Below are 12,726 nucleotides of genomic sequence, written 5' to 3'. Positions count from 1 at the left end.
TCCATCATACTCTGTTGACTGGCACCATCCTGATCCCCTGCCCAGATCCAACAAGAGGGAACATGCATCTCACATGTTGGGGAAGAAGATGTCAGTGATATCATAAGAGATGTGAGATGGGCTATCTCTGGAACCCACCGTCTTCCTGTAGGAGCTTGGCGACCTGATTACCCATGGTTACTAGAACCCTGAAGGAAAGGCAAGAACACAGAGAGGAGGCAGGCACGTTTCTGTTGAACTAACAAGTTTAAGAACCAGTTTTCTGTTCGGGTCAGACAGGCACATGTCTGGTTTAGGCACATGAGTCCAATGTTACCTTTATTAATCCTTCTAACTTCTGATCTTCCTTCCATCACTTAGGTCCCTTAAATTCTGCCTCCTTTAGCTCCAAATTCCAATGACCCTCTGGTTGTGCTAAAACACCACCATGGGACCCTTAATATTTGTTCATTAGGATAAAAAGCATCGAAAGCCCACGATCAACGGAGACTGACCTTGAGACAAGCTCTCGGTCTATAGACTATTTCCCTTTTGTTTCTCAAAGGGGACCAGGGTGTGGAGGACACGTTTCATGGGGCCGATTCACATCCTGCCCTTGTTGGAGGCCCATAATGCTGCTCCACAGACAATTAAGCTGTAATTGCAGCATTCAGATTCCCATTTAAAAGAGATTCCATTCCCTGGGCAGGGGGCAATCATCCAAGTGGCCTACTTTCCTGAGTGGGACCTCAGAAATGCTCCTGTCACACCTGGCTGTGATGGCAACTCTAGTGTTCACATATCTGCTGCACACCCTGCAATGGATTTCAAACTTGGGGATTTTCCTTCCTAACCTATCCCAGATTCTCTCTATTTCCCTTTGATACCTATACCCTCCAAATTCTGAGTCGCATGCAGATGGTGACCCAGGTTTCATTGTTCCTAATGAGCAGAGTAGGGGGTGGGGACTCAAATTGATAATAGGATGTTTGTCCACCTGTCGTCCTGGGTAGAATTATCGGGCCACCAGCTCAGCTGTGCAGGGGATTGATTTTGAATGAATAAACTTATATACTTATAGTCTGAGTCCCCTGTGCCACTAAGTCGTAGAACCTGACATCAAGCAAGCCAGGGTCTCCCTGCTACCCCTCTTTTCCTAGGTCCCCAGTGGCCACATAGACACTGACCTCATAGCATTGGTGGCTGGCTGGCTGGGGGTGGCCTCAGTTCTTCATCCACATCTCTCCACTTAGGATCGTCTTCCTGTCTGTGGGTTCATGTCCCATGAGCCTCTCCACAGCATAGGCTCAGGCCTGGCCTCTCCCAGATACTGCTATGCCCCTTGTGGATAAAAAAACAACAACCCTGAGTTTCCCTCCTGAGCTAATTGGAAACTGAATGGGTCAAGGTCATTCACTACTTTCCTTCATGCAAAATCGTTGAAGTCTCCCTGATTCTCGATGGAGCAATGGAGCAGGGCGAAGCCCCTGAGCCCCACCTGCCTCCATATGCCACACAGGTATTTGTGTTCTCTCATTCCTTCTCTGTGCTGGAGTGTGGACCCCAGAATCTCACTCTCCCTTGGACTAGACTCAGGGAAGCAACTCATGTATTGTTACAACTGCCTTCCCTCCGCAGTCTACTGTGGAGGTCCACAGACCTATTTCGGTTTGGCTTAGACCATAGCATCTGGAACCTTCCTCTCGCCTGCTGAAAAGTGGAGGAGGGTAGGGTGGACCGCTTCTTTCTGATCAAACCCGTCCTAATATGACTGGACCTTGGCTTTTGAAAGTTAAAATTTGACTCTTACACCATGCTGTATCATCTCTTTCTTAAGTACAAATGCAATCAACTGGGGGTGGGGGGAAAGACTGGAGTTTGAAAACACAGAAACAGGTGAAGAGCAGCAGTTGCAAATCCCTGTGCTTCTTTCTCCACTTTTCCAGGTTTCCCAGGATCTTGAAGTATCCCTGACCTTGTGTCCCCAGGTGTGCATCTTACCTGCTGCTCTGTCTCCATCTAGAAACCCACAGCTACTGGCGTTTAGTTCTGTAAACCTGCCTTCCTCCCTGCCCCCCCAAAGATCAGTTTACTGCCACCCATCCACCACCCCACTGTCCCCCCAACCCAACACATGCGTGCATGCGCACACGCGCACTCACACACACACACACACACACACACACACACACGGCAACCAGAAAATTCAGAGTTTAAGTAACACATCAAAGTCACAAGCTGGTAGATGGCAGAAGAGCCTCTGAAGCCCATTGCTATGGACTGAACTGTGTCCCGTAAAATGAATATGCTGAAGTCCTAACCCCCAATGCGATGGTGTTTGAAGACAGGGCCCTCGCTCGGGTCAGATGAGGCGATGAGGATTGGGCCCCAAATGTGATTAGCGCCCTTAGAAGAGGAGGGACAGATACCACAGCTCTTTCTCTGCCATGGAAGCGCATGCAGAAAGATGCAGGTTTCTGCAAGTTTGGAAGCTAATTGGCTGGCACTTTGATTTTGAACTGCTCAAACTTTGTAACTGTGAAAAGTACATTTCCATTCTTTAAGGTATTTGTTACTGATTGTTTCCTGTATTGCCTTTGAACACAGAGGTAGGTCAGCGAAGGGGAAGGAGTCGACAACATACAGGAGTTTTTTCCATTGTGACATTGCCCAACCCTTTCTTCTTTCTCCCTAATTAAACCTTGAAACCTCACCATCGCAAGTTTCCCTGTGGCCTATAACAGATGGAGCTTAAGAGACTGCTGAAGTGTTTTGCTGGTAATGTGCACTCCCTTTTGCTGGACTGGGCTTTACAAGAACAGTGTGGCGAGCACAGCGTCTCCGAGCTGGTAGACGGTGCATCCCTGCTGCATTACAGTTTGTGCCTGAAAGACTAGGAGCTAATAGCACTTAAATAGTAAATGTGCCACTTTATAATTTTCACCATTGAAATTGGAAGGAAATAAGCAAATCTGGGAAAACTACAAGGGGACTGCTTTCCTCGCAATGGTATCATAAGAAAAAGACATTGGGAAAGGGGAGGAATACTTCAGGATCTGCAAAAGGAACTGAATTAGAAAGGCATGTCATCTAATTTTGCCTTTATGACTGCCACAGTTGCTGTCACATTAGCAGGTGGGTGGTTGGGGAGGTATCAGGGGATGAAGAGTTAGGGGAATGCAGTGATGGGGAGAAGAAAAATATCCTGACTTGAAGAAAATTCAAGGGTAACTATGAGTGGTATCTCAGTGTAGGGTTCTATGTTTTGGTGATGCTGCTTTTTCAAGACAATAAAATCCAGGTGTCTCCGGAAAAGCATTTCCTCTTTTATCTTGCTCCCACAGAGGTTGCTAAGACTACTGCTGGGCTGAGGTGAATTTAGTTTGTGCCCTAAGTGAATTCAGATGATTCCCTGAATCACTGTTCACTAGTTCTCAAAGGTAGTCCATGAGCCATGTGTGTCACAATCCCCTGGTGGTATTATTCAAAATGCAGTTTATTGGTCCCAGTCAAAGAGAACTGAATCAGAATCTTTGAGAATGAGGCCTGAGAAACTTGAATTTTTAAGAAGAGTCTTGGAAAATGCTTATGTATACAAGTTTGAGAGCCCTTTTATCCTGGGAATTCTAGTGTTTAGCCAATGACTAGCTCTTAGCAGCCACAAAATAATTACTGCAACGGATGAATAGATGTCCAGTGTTTAGCCTACTTCCTGACACAGGGTAGTGTTTGGTGAATATTCATTGAGGGTTTAAGATAGCTTCTGGTTCATAAGAGGTACCTCCGAATGGAAGGCTCTACCTAACCAGTCAACTAGCTATTGGTCCCTTCACATATCCATCCAACTTTTGGGTTTGTGAGGCACTGGAAGGGGAATCAGTAACATGAATTGGACCTGGGGAGTGAGGATCTAAGTTATTAGAACAGCAGTGCAAGGCCGGGAGGGGGCAGAGAAATGAGGTGGAAACTAGACATTCACTAGGGCCCTGCATGACCATTGCATGAACAGCCAAAGCAGTCAATGAATTAGCAGAATGTGTGCTTATAAATTTGCACTTGCATTGGGGTGGGGCTCGGGGGGGATGGTGGATCTGCTGGACGTGGTGCTGGATTGCAATGACAGGGAGGTAAGAAAATGGATCCGAGACCGAGGTCACCCAGCATATTCATGGCAGGGCAATAGATGAGGAGTAATGAGCAGTGGGAGTAGGTCCTATAAGAAACCCTCTCTCTTCCATTTAATCTTATCTGACTGCCCTCCTCATCCAGCTCTCCAAGGGTCTCTCCAAAAGATAATGTGCTACAACAGTACAGATTCAAGTTTAAGAGGCACATTAAGAGGGGCAAGACAGTAGCAGCAAAGTGCGTAAAGAAAATTTCAAATGCTGTTGGGTACTGCTTTAACTCACGCTCCCCATGACGAGCTGGAGTGGAGTAGACTCAAAGACCCCTTCTGACCCAGAGAGCAGGAACTTATAAAGAGGCTGTACCTTGGAAACTTGTAGCTGAAAATTAAGTCAAAAAGTTTTCCCAATACACTTTCCCCCATTGTATTATAATCATGCTTATTCTGGAAAATTTTAAAAAAAGAAAAGAAAGAAGCTTTTAAAATACCCCCTGATTCCATCTTAATATGCATGTTGGTGTCTTTTACCCAATCTGCTGGCTGTATACATCCTGTATGGTTATTATCATTCTGCATGTGTGGTTTCATGTTCCATCATTCTGTTTTGCTAACCTTATATAATTATCTGTTATTACGTGTTTGTGACAAACAGCATATCAGAGGTTTACAGCAGAGACTCCAGGAATCAGAGAAACCTAGGTTGGCATATGTGCTGCCACTAGCACCTGTATAGCTATGGTTTGTTCTCTATCCTCTATTCTCACATCCTTTTCTGTAAAATAAAACTAAAGCAATCACTACCCCTGGGTGGTTGTGAGGTTTAAATGAGAATATGTGGATGGAGCCTGTCACATAGTGCCTGCCATATGATAAGTGCTCATTAATGGTTTTAATAAGAAAAACAAAGAATTTTAATGGCTGCATTATGGTTTAACTTAACATATGCCCAAACCCCACCCCTAGTTAATCTCTGCAGCAAAGCACGTCTTTGGGCCAAAAATGTTTTTATGTGTTTCATGTCATTTTGCTGCATTTAATGTATTATTTTTACTGCATTTACTGCATTGAATGTGTTATTACTGCCAATAAGAGAAACCTAACTAAAAAAAACTACTTTAAGCAAAAAGAGGCAGATATACTGACTCACATAATGAAACTGGGACCAATAAATGTGGGCTGTCTTCAAAATGACTGGGCTCTGGGACTCCATCATCTTGAGTCTCCATTTTCATCTCTTCTCTTCTTATTCGCTGGACCAGCTTTTCTGAGGCCGGAGACGTGGTCTCAAGCAGCTGCCAGCTAACATCCTTAGAACCTCATGGAAAGGGAGGAAAAAGCCTTTCCCTATGTAGCTTCAGATTTGAGTGGGAGGTAGGGGAGAGTGGGACACGGAGGGGGATCTCTGCCCTTATGTGAGTCTCATGTCCATTAGCTACTCTCAGGGAACCCATTACTGTGTTGGCGTGGCAAGCGCCATGGCCTATGGGGTAGAAGAGGGGTGTGATTGACAGCTCCCTGCAGGAATGATATGGCACAATCCAACCCAGTAATCTAAAGACTGTGTCCTTAGGACAGACTCTCAAGTATGGAATTGTTGGATCAGGGTCATTGACCTTGCAGAGACCTAATGTATATATATATTGCTCAATTTTCTTGCTTCCTGACTTTTTGGTAGGTTTTCCCTGGGTTCCCATCCTTTGGTTGCTAGCCCACTATCAGTGGACAGCCCTGAACCTCTGCAGGCCCCTGCCTATTGTTGCTCAGGGTTGACCCGCCCGCTTAACCCATTGCTCCCACTGTCCATCTTCAGTGTCTAACCCGACTCTCAATCCTGGTACTTCTGCCCAGCTCTGCCCTTAGGATATAAAACTCTGGACTTCACAGGAAAAAATATGGACATTCTCAGAAGTGTTTACCTAGGAAATAAATAGGCTACTTTTAAAACCAGGAGACCGCAGGACATTAGGTCCTTGAGGTCAGTGATAATGGCTGATGCATCTCTATGCCCCTGGCTCTGAGGAGTAAGTCCTGCAGCCTCACACAAGGGCCCTCCCAGTCTGGAGGAAGCTCGACTCTAAAGGAAGAGCAAACTTTCCTGATAGTTATGGAGTGTCTGTGTAGTGATTGACTGCCATCTTCCACTCTGCTTGGTTGAAATCAATAGGAGACTTAATGAAGTGAAAATGAAATCAATATTTAATTCCCATGGGTAAGAGATACTTTCATGGCCTACGCTCAACTGCCAACTTGCCCCAATTCCGAAGGCTAATAAGAGCTGGGCCATTGCGGGCTCCCAGCCAAGGTACCTGCAGTTTCTTTCATAGTGATTCACTGCATTCCTACTATGTGTCAGGAGTTCTGAGTACATGTTTACCACATCCACACAATAATCCCGAGTGATTGGTTAACTGAGTATTAAATAGGTGGCACATAAATTGCTAAATACTTTAAATATATTATCTCATTTAAGCCTTACTCCCGTGCTCTGAGATCTATGATCCTGTCTGATTCTACAGATGAGGAAACTAAGGCTCAGAGAAATGAAGAAACTTGCCCTGTTAGAATACTGTAGAGCCAGGATTTGAGCCCAGGTCTGGCTAATTCCATACCCTGAGTGTTTATCCACTGGTCTTTACCACCTCACATGTCACAGATGAGGAGGCTGAGGCTCAGAAATGACATTGCAGGCCACACACAGCTGGTAAATGAATCCCCATGCTTTACTTCACCTTCAAAAGCTCCTTTGAAGTTAAATTTCAATAGTCCTATCTGTCCTACATTAAGAAGCTACAATGAATCAGGCTCTGTACTCAATCCTTTAGGGAATCTAAATTTGAAGACATAGCCCTTGTCCTTATAAGAATTTATGCTCTAGTTGGTGACACTATAACAAGTAGAAACAAAATACGGTATATGGAAATCCAGACATGGTTCAGCTGGTGAATTCATTAAACCACCTTTGGCTTGAAGCAACAGAAATCCAAGACTCAGATTGACTTGGTTGTATGAAATTCATTTCCTCATATATCATGGGGACCATGAGCAGAGTGTTTTTAGGGCTGGTTCACTCAGCATTGCAACATCATGAGGATGCAGATGCAGGCTCTTTCCCTCTTTCCACTCTTCCACCTTTGTTTTGTCACTTGTCTTCAAGCCAAGTTCCATCATTGTTACAGGGTAGTTGTGGGAATACTAGGTGTTTCCTTCAGAAATGACCATGAGCTGAGGGATATACCATCTCTATGTGTCTCTTTCAGAAGAGTCAGAAACTTCCCAGATGTTTCCCACATACCCCAGGATGTCTTTAGCCAGAATTGCATAATACCCATCCCCCAAACTATTAAAGGCTCAGGAAATAGGACAATAATACTGAATTAGAAGACCCCTTGGACAGGGCCGAGGCAAATGGAGGAGGATGAATATCTAAAAAAACACCAGGATTCTATTTGAAGAAAGGTAGGTAAAAGGGTAAATAGCCCTGGGAAGGTGACAGAGAGTATTGCTTTAGTAATGAATCTGAGAGTGTCACAAAATAGCTCTAGGAGCTGGCTGAGATGAGTACTATTCGGTATAGGAATGGCTTAGAAATCATGGGGGGCCCAGGGGAGCTCAGGGCCATAGAAACAAGAAGCACCTACCTCTTTGGGGACTCACCTGAACTTTTGGGACTCACCTGTGATTACCTGGGACAGTTCAAATGACAGAAATGCTATTTCATTCCTGTGTGACCTTGGGCAAATCACTTAACCTCTACATACTCTTATCCCCTTGACTGAAGAGTAAGATTCTCTGTCAGGCATCGAAGATTTGAACTCTCCACTCTCCATGTCCAGGGAGACTAACAATAAATATTTCTTTAAGCATACAACAGGGCCGGAGACATTCACTGAGAATTTTTTCTCAATTAAAAATACTGTATAAGGTTGCCCAAACTACAGGGGATCGAGGCGGGGTTTAAATCCAGCCCATGTATCACCGGAGAAGCCACAAGTCCAGGGGTCCGCATGTGTACGGGGCGGGCGATACATTTTAAAAATCTGCACCAGGCACCATGTGGGTTAGTTAGCAGCAGTCCTGCTTTTCAGGGTACTTAAGGGGAGGAACTGGTGTTTCGCCCCTGAGGCTTCTTTGGAGAAAGTGTACGGGAATGGTAGCTGCGTGTTTATAATCTTTTGCAGCACAGAAGCTAGTACCAAAAGGGTATGGTGGCTACGAGCATGAGCTGAGGAATCAGGTTTCCTGGGCTCACTTCCCCACATCTGCTTCTGTATCACTGTCTTAGTTTGTGCTTCAGAATCAAAGATTTGATAGCAAGTGGCTTTTTGGAAGATGATCCCAGGAAGCATCTGGGTATTAGGTGGGGTATTAGGGAACAGAGGGAATCCAGTAATACTTACCATTGGTGGAAACTGGGGCTTCATTCCACCAGGGACCGTCTGAAGGACTTTGTAGGACACAACTCAGAATTGTCTCATCAGGGAACAAACACCGAGGTATTGAGCCAAATGATGCCCATCTTCCACTGGATGAAGGATGATGCTGGGACATGGGGTAGCTCGCCAATGAGAGAACCCCAACCACCCCCGCCTCCTGGCATCCGTGCCCTTGCATCTTCCCTCCGCGCAGTGCGTCAGGGTTGGTCTGTGGGACCAGTAGAATTTGGCAGTGTAATGAGAAGTCGCTTCCGAGGCTAGATTATTAAAGGTGGTGTGGCTTCTGCCTCGATTTCTCTCTTGTATCACTCACTTGGGGAAAGCCAGATGTCACTCGGGAAGGCAAGTGCGGAGGCTCATGTGGCTCCTGTTGGCTTCCTGCTTACAGCCCTGTGACTCAGTGATCTTGGAAGTGGCTCCTCTGGTCCCAGTCACAACTCCAGGTCATTGTAGCGCTGGCCAACACCTTGATGCTGTCTCGTGAAAGTATTTGAGGCCATCCTGCTACGCTCCTTCCAGATTCCTGACCCTCAGAAATTGTGAGATTATAAATATTTGTTGTTTTCAATTGCTAAGTGTAGGGTAATTTGTTATGCGGCAATAGATCACTCGAGTGTGGTATGGACTTCCCAATACTTCAGAACAGTCTGTTGCATGGGCCAGGCAAGGGCCTGGGGCCAGGAAAAGGGGAACAGGTGGCTGAGAAAGGAAGTTTATAGCACACGCTGCAACTGTGCATCAGAGCTGCAGGTGACTTCTGGGGGAGGGGTACGGGCGGGACACAGCTGTGCCAGCTGTCAGAGCTTGAGCATGACAGTTCGCGCCTCGGAGCTTCAGGTTTCTCTCCTCTGTCTGCCCACTTTCCTGTTTTTCCTCTCCTCTTCTTCCCTCTGTATGTTTCTTGATGAATTGATTTTGAAAGCATCTGCCTTTCTGACTAAAACGGGCTGGTGACTCTCAGCTGAGGCTAACCCTAAAGGGACACTTACACAGACGGGTGGTGAAGCTTTGGCTCTAAGACAAAGCCATGATCAGACCTGAGTGTCTCATTCTGTGGCTTGAGGCAAACAGTAAGGTCCATCATAGCAGATTCAGGATTGCTGGGGAGGAAAAGGGAGTAACTCGCCAAAATATAAAGTAAGTAAGCAAATTAAAAGGCAAATGGGTTGGTTCAGTTTCGAATCCAGTCTCAATGCAAAACTCCATAGACACTTGTTTTCCATGCTGCGTTTCCAAGGGCAATTGTCACGTGGCTCAGACTTTAGGTCAGTTCCACAAAATGTGCTGGAGGCTGATAGCGGAGGCTCTGTGCTAGAAGGGTTATTCCACTGAGATGGAATGTGTAAACTTACTCCCTCTGGAACACAGGCTGGTGGGGAAGGTGGTGCAGGGACTGACAGTTTTTGTGTAAATGCTTCACTAAGCATGCAGTCGTTCATCTTGAGGAGAGAAAGTCTATTTCTTTTGACAGATTCTTAGAGGCCCCCCAAAGTATAAGAATTACTGATCTAGGCCGGCATGGTGTGCATTTTGAATCAACATGGCAGAAAATAGAGCTTCAGCTGAGTTTGTTTCCAGAATAGTCTTGGCAAGATGAAAATAACATTTGGAAGAAATGTGCCCTGTAGCAGTGCCCAAAGTTGAACTGGATTTAAGCTTATCATCTGCTTGTTTCTGCTGGTTCCATGACTGAAACAAGAGTTTCTACCTATGCTGTTAGTGCATTTTGATAGGCGAACTTTTCCCGGGGCCTATGTATTTTGGCTAGACTGCCTCTGGGCTAGGAGCAGCCAGGCTGGGCTGGAGGGACTGTATCAGCAAATGCTCTCTCTTTCCACAGGGCTGAGAAATAGCCAGGTTTAATTTAATCATCTCTGTCAGTTGGTAAACCCATATAAACATGTTGGCAGTATTTGACATTGATAAAATTATATTCAAATCAGTATGCGTTATGAGTGCCAGCTACGCTCAGTCAGGCTCAGGGCTGATATGTGGCAATACATAGCATCACAGCAACTCCCCCACACCAAAAAAAAGTACCCAATAAAAATAAAATACAACTAAAAATATACAATTAAACTCAGCTTCATAGGTTTTTGAGGATTCAGAAAGAATATCAGCTGTATCAGGAGTATTACTTATCATGGACATTGCTTTTCTTTTGTGTTTATTTTTGTTCTTTTTCTAACAAAATCAAGTGAATAAATCCCAGATAAACCAAGGCTACTAAGCAGGTTATCAGAACAGGGACTGGCCAATAGGACGTGACTTCATGTTTGACTGCAGCTAGCAAATGAAAAGAACGAATTTTTGCTGCACTGTGTCTTTGTGTTTCAGAAAGGAACTCACAGGAGGCTCCACCCCCAAATTAACTGTCCCTTTGCCACATGATGCAAAATTTGGTTCCTCTTCATGGCCCTATAAAATTAACTTTCAGATGGTTGATTCTTATAAATGAGATCTGGGATTCTAAATACTCAGAGGCCATCGAACCTGTCTGTTGAGGTGATTCATCGTGCTCAGGTCTGCAGAGGCCTGGGGGGCACAGTAGTTGGGGAGAATACACCACTCCCCACCAAACCCTCTTCCCAACATTTATTCCCCCCACCTCTGGCAGGGCTTTAAGTAAGTTTCTGAAAAAAGAAAAAAAAATCCCTAGAACAGACCATGTGCATAATTCCGTGACAAAGAAAATGTTGCTTTTTGCTTTAGAATCGGGAAGTTCTTATACATGTCTTGCTCCAAGTCTCTTTGCTTTCTTTAAAGCCAGTCTCTCATCAGTCACTGCCAACCTGGTAAAGGCAGGTTGCCACTGGAACGCAGGAGAGGTTAAATGTTTCAATTGCTGGGTTCTTTCAGCTTTAAGAGTTCATTAGCATTGTAAATGACATTGGCACTGAAATGAATTTCAAAGATGGCTTGTCTTATTTAGTCTTTCAAATACCTTGTGTGTCTCTGAGGCACACTAAAGAAGTACTGTGTATGTTCTTTCCTTGCCTTGCTTTCCCGTGTAATAAGGGCAACTAGCAATTTAGAAAATTGCTTGAGAAAGAATTCTCATATCTATTATCACATTTGCTCCTCTTAATAACTTTGCAAAATGGATTTTCTTATTGCATCCCTATTTTTAAAAATGAACCATCTGTAATCAAAAAGACAGATAAGAGCAGGTATTGGCAAAGATGTGCAGAAATCGGGACCCATCTACATAATGGTGGGAATGTAAGCGGGAGCAGCCACTTTGGAGAACAGTTTTGCAATTTTTTAAAAAGGTTAAAAATGGGGTTACCAGATAACCCAGCAACTCCACAGGGAATTGAAAACATACGTCCACAAAAAAAATGTGTACGTGAATTTTTATAGCAGGATTGTTCATAATAGCCAAAAAGTAGAAACAACCCAATTGTCATAAGCTGTTGAGTAGATAAATAAATGGTGGTACATCCATTCAATGGAATATTATTTGATAATAAAAAAGGAATGAAATACAAATGCATGCAGCCATAGTAATGAAACTGGAAAACATGCTAAGTGAAAGAAGTTAGACATACACATAAACACACAAACACATATTGAATGATTCCATTCAATACCCAGAAGAGGCAAATCCACAGAGACAGAAAATGATCACCAGGGATGGCGGGAAAGGAAAACAGGAGTTACTGTTAATGAGTATGGGGCTGTCTTTGGGGTGATGAAAATGTTTTAGAATTAGTTAGTGATGATGGTATATGCAGTTTTGCGACTATTTGTCTGTATTCCTCATGCATCATCTCTGGGTTTTGAGTTCCCTCTGGGTGTTGTGTCGCCATTCTGAGGTGAGGTGTGGGGGACAGTGGGGGATGGTTACGGTGAGGTCATGTCTCGGTGCCTCCTCCCAGCTTCAATGTGATACTCTTCCAATTTGCCCCATGTGCAGTTGTCACTCAGCCAGTTTTCCTGTTTTATAAAAAGGAAATTTCTTTTTATTTTAGCCGTAGACTCAATGTGTCCATGTGAGGAGGTGGGTTTGGGATCTTCCTATGTCATCATGTAGAGCTGTTCTCAGACCTGATTTAGTTTATTCAGCAAGCAGGGCCCATTGGAAGAAGATAGGGGTTATTAAAAGTGTGCAGCATATTTACCCAGTAGAATTGTATACAGCGGTGAAAAAGGAAACAACTTATAGCTACAGGTGAGGACATAAAT

At 44.5% G+C, this 12,726-nt stretch overlaps 1 protein-coding gene across 1 annotated transcript in view; it reads left to right on the top strand.

Annotated features, from left to right (window-relative positions):
• Positions 1–1,946: 1,946 nt before the first annotated feature.
• Positions 1,947–12,726, top strand: part of LOC109376395 (metabotropic glutamate receptor 7) — a 222,467-nt gene continuing 211,687 nt past the window's right edge. The window contains exon 1 of the mRNA XM_019632314.1: positions 1,947–1,967. The gene's annotated coding sequence lies outside the window, so the exon portion shown is untranslated. The remainder of the gene's footprint in view (positions 1,968–12,726) is intronic.

Source organism: Hipposideros armiger, unplaced genomic scaffold, assembly GCF_001890085.2.
Source record: "Hipposideros armiger isolate ML-2016 unplaced genomic scaffold, ASM189008v1 scaffold_1118, whole genome shotgun sequence".
Lineage (NCBI taxonomy): Eukaryota > Metazoa > Chordata > Mammalia > Chiroptera > Hipposideridae > Hipposideros > Hipposideros armiger.
The sequence above is the reverse complement of the archived record's forward strand: the minus strand, read 5'-3'. Positions and strand labels throughout refer to the sequence as shown.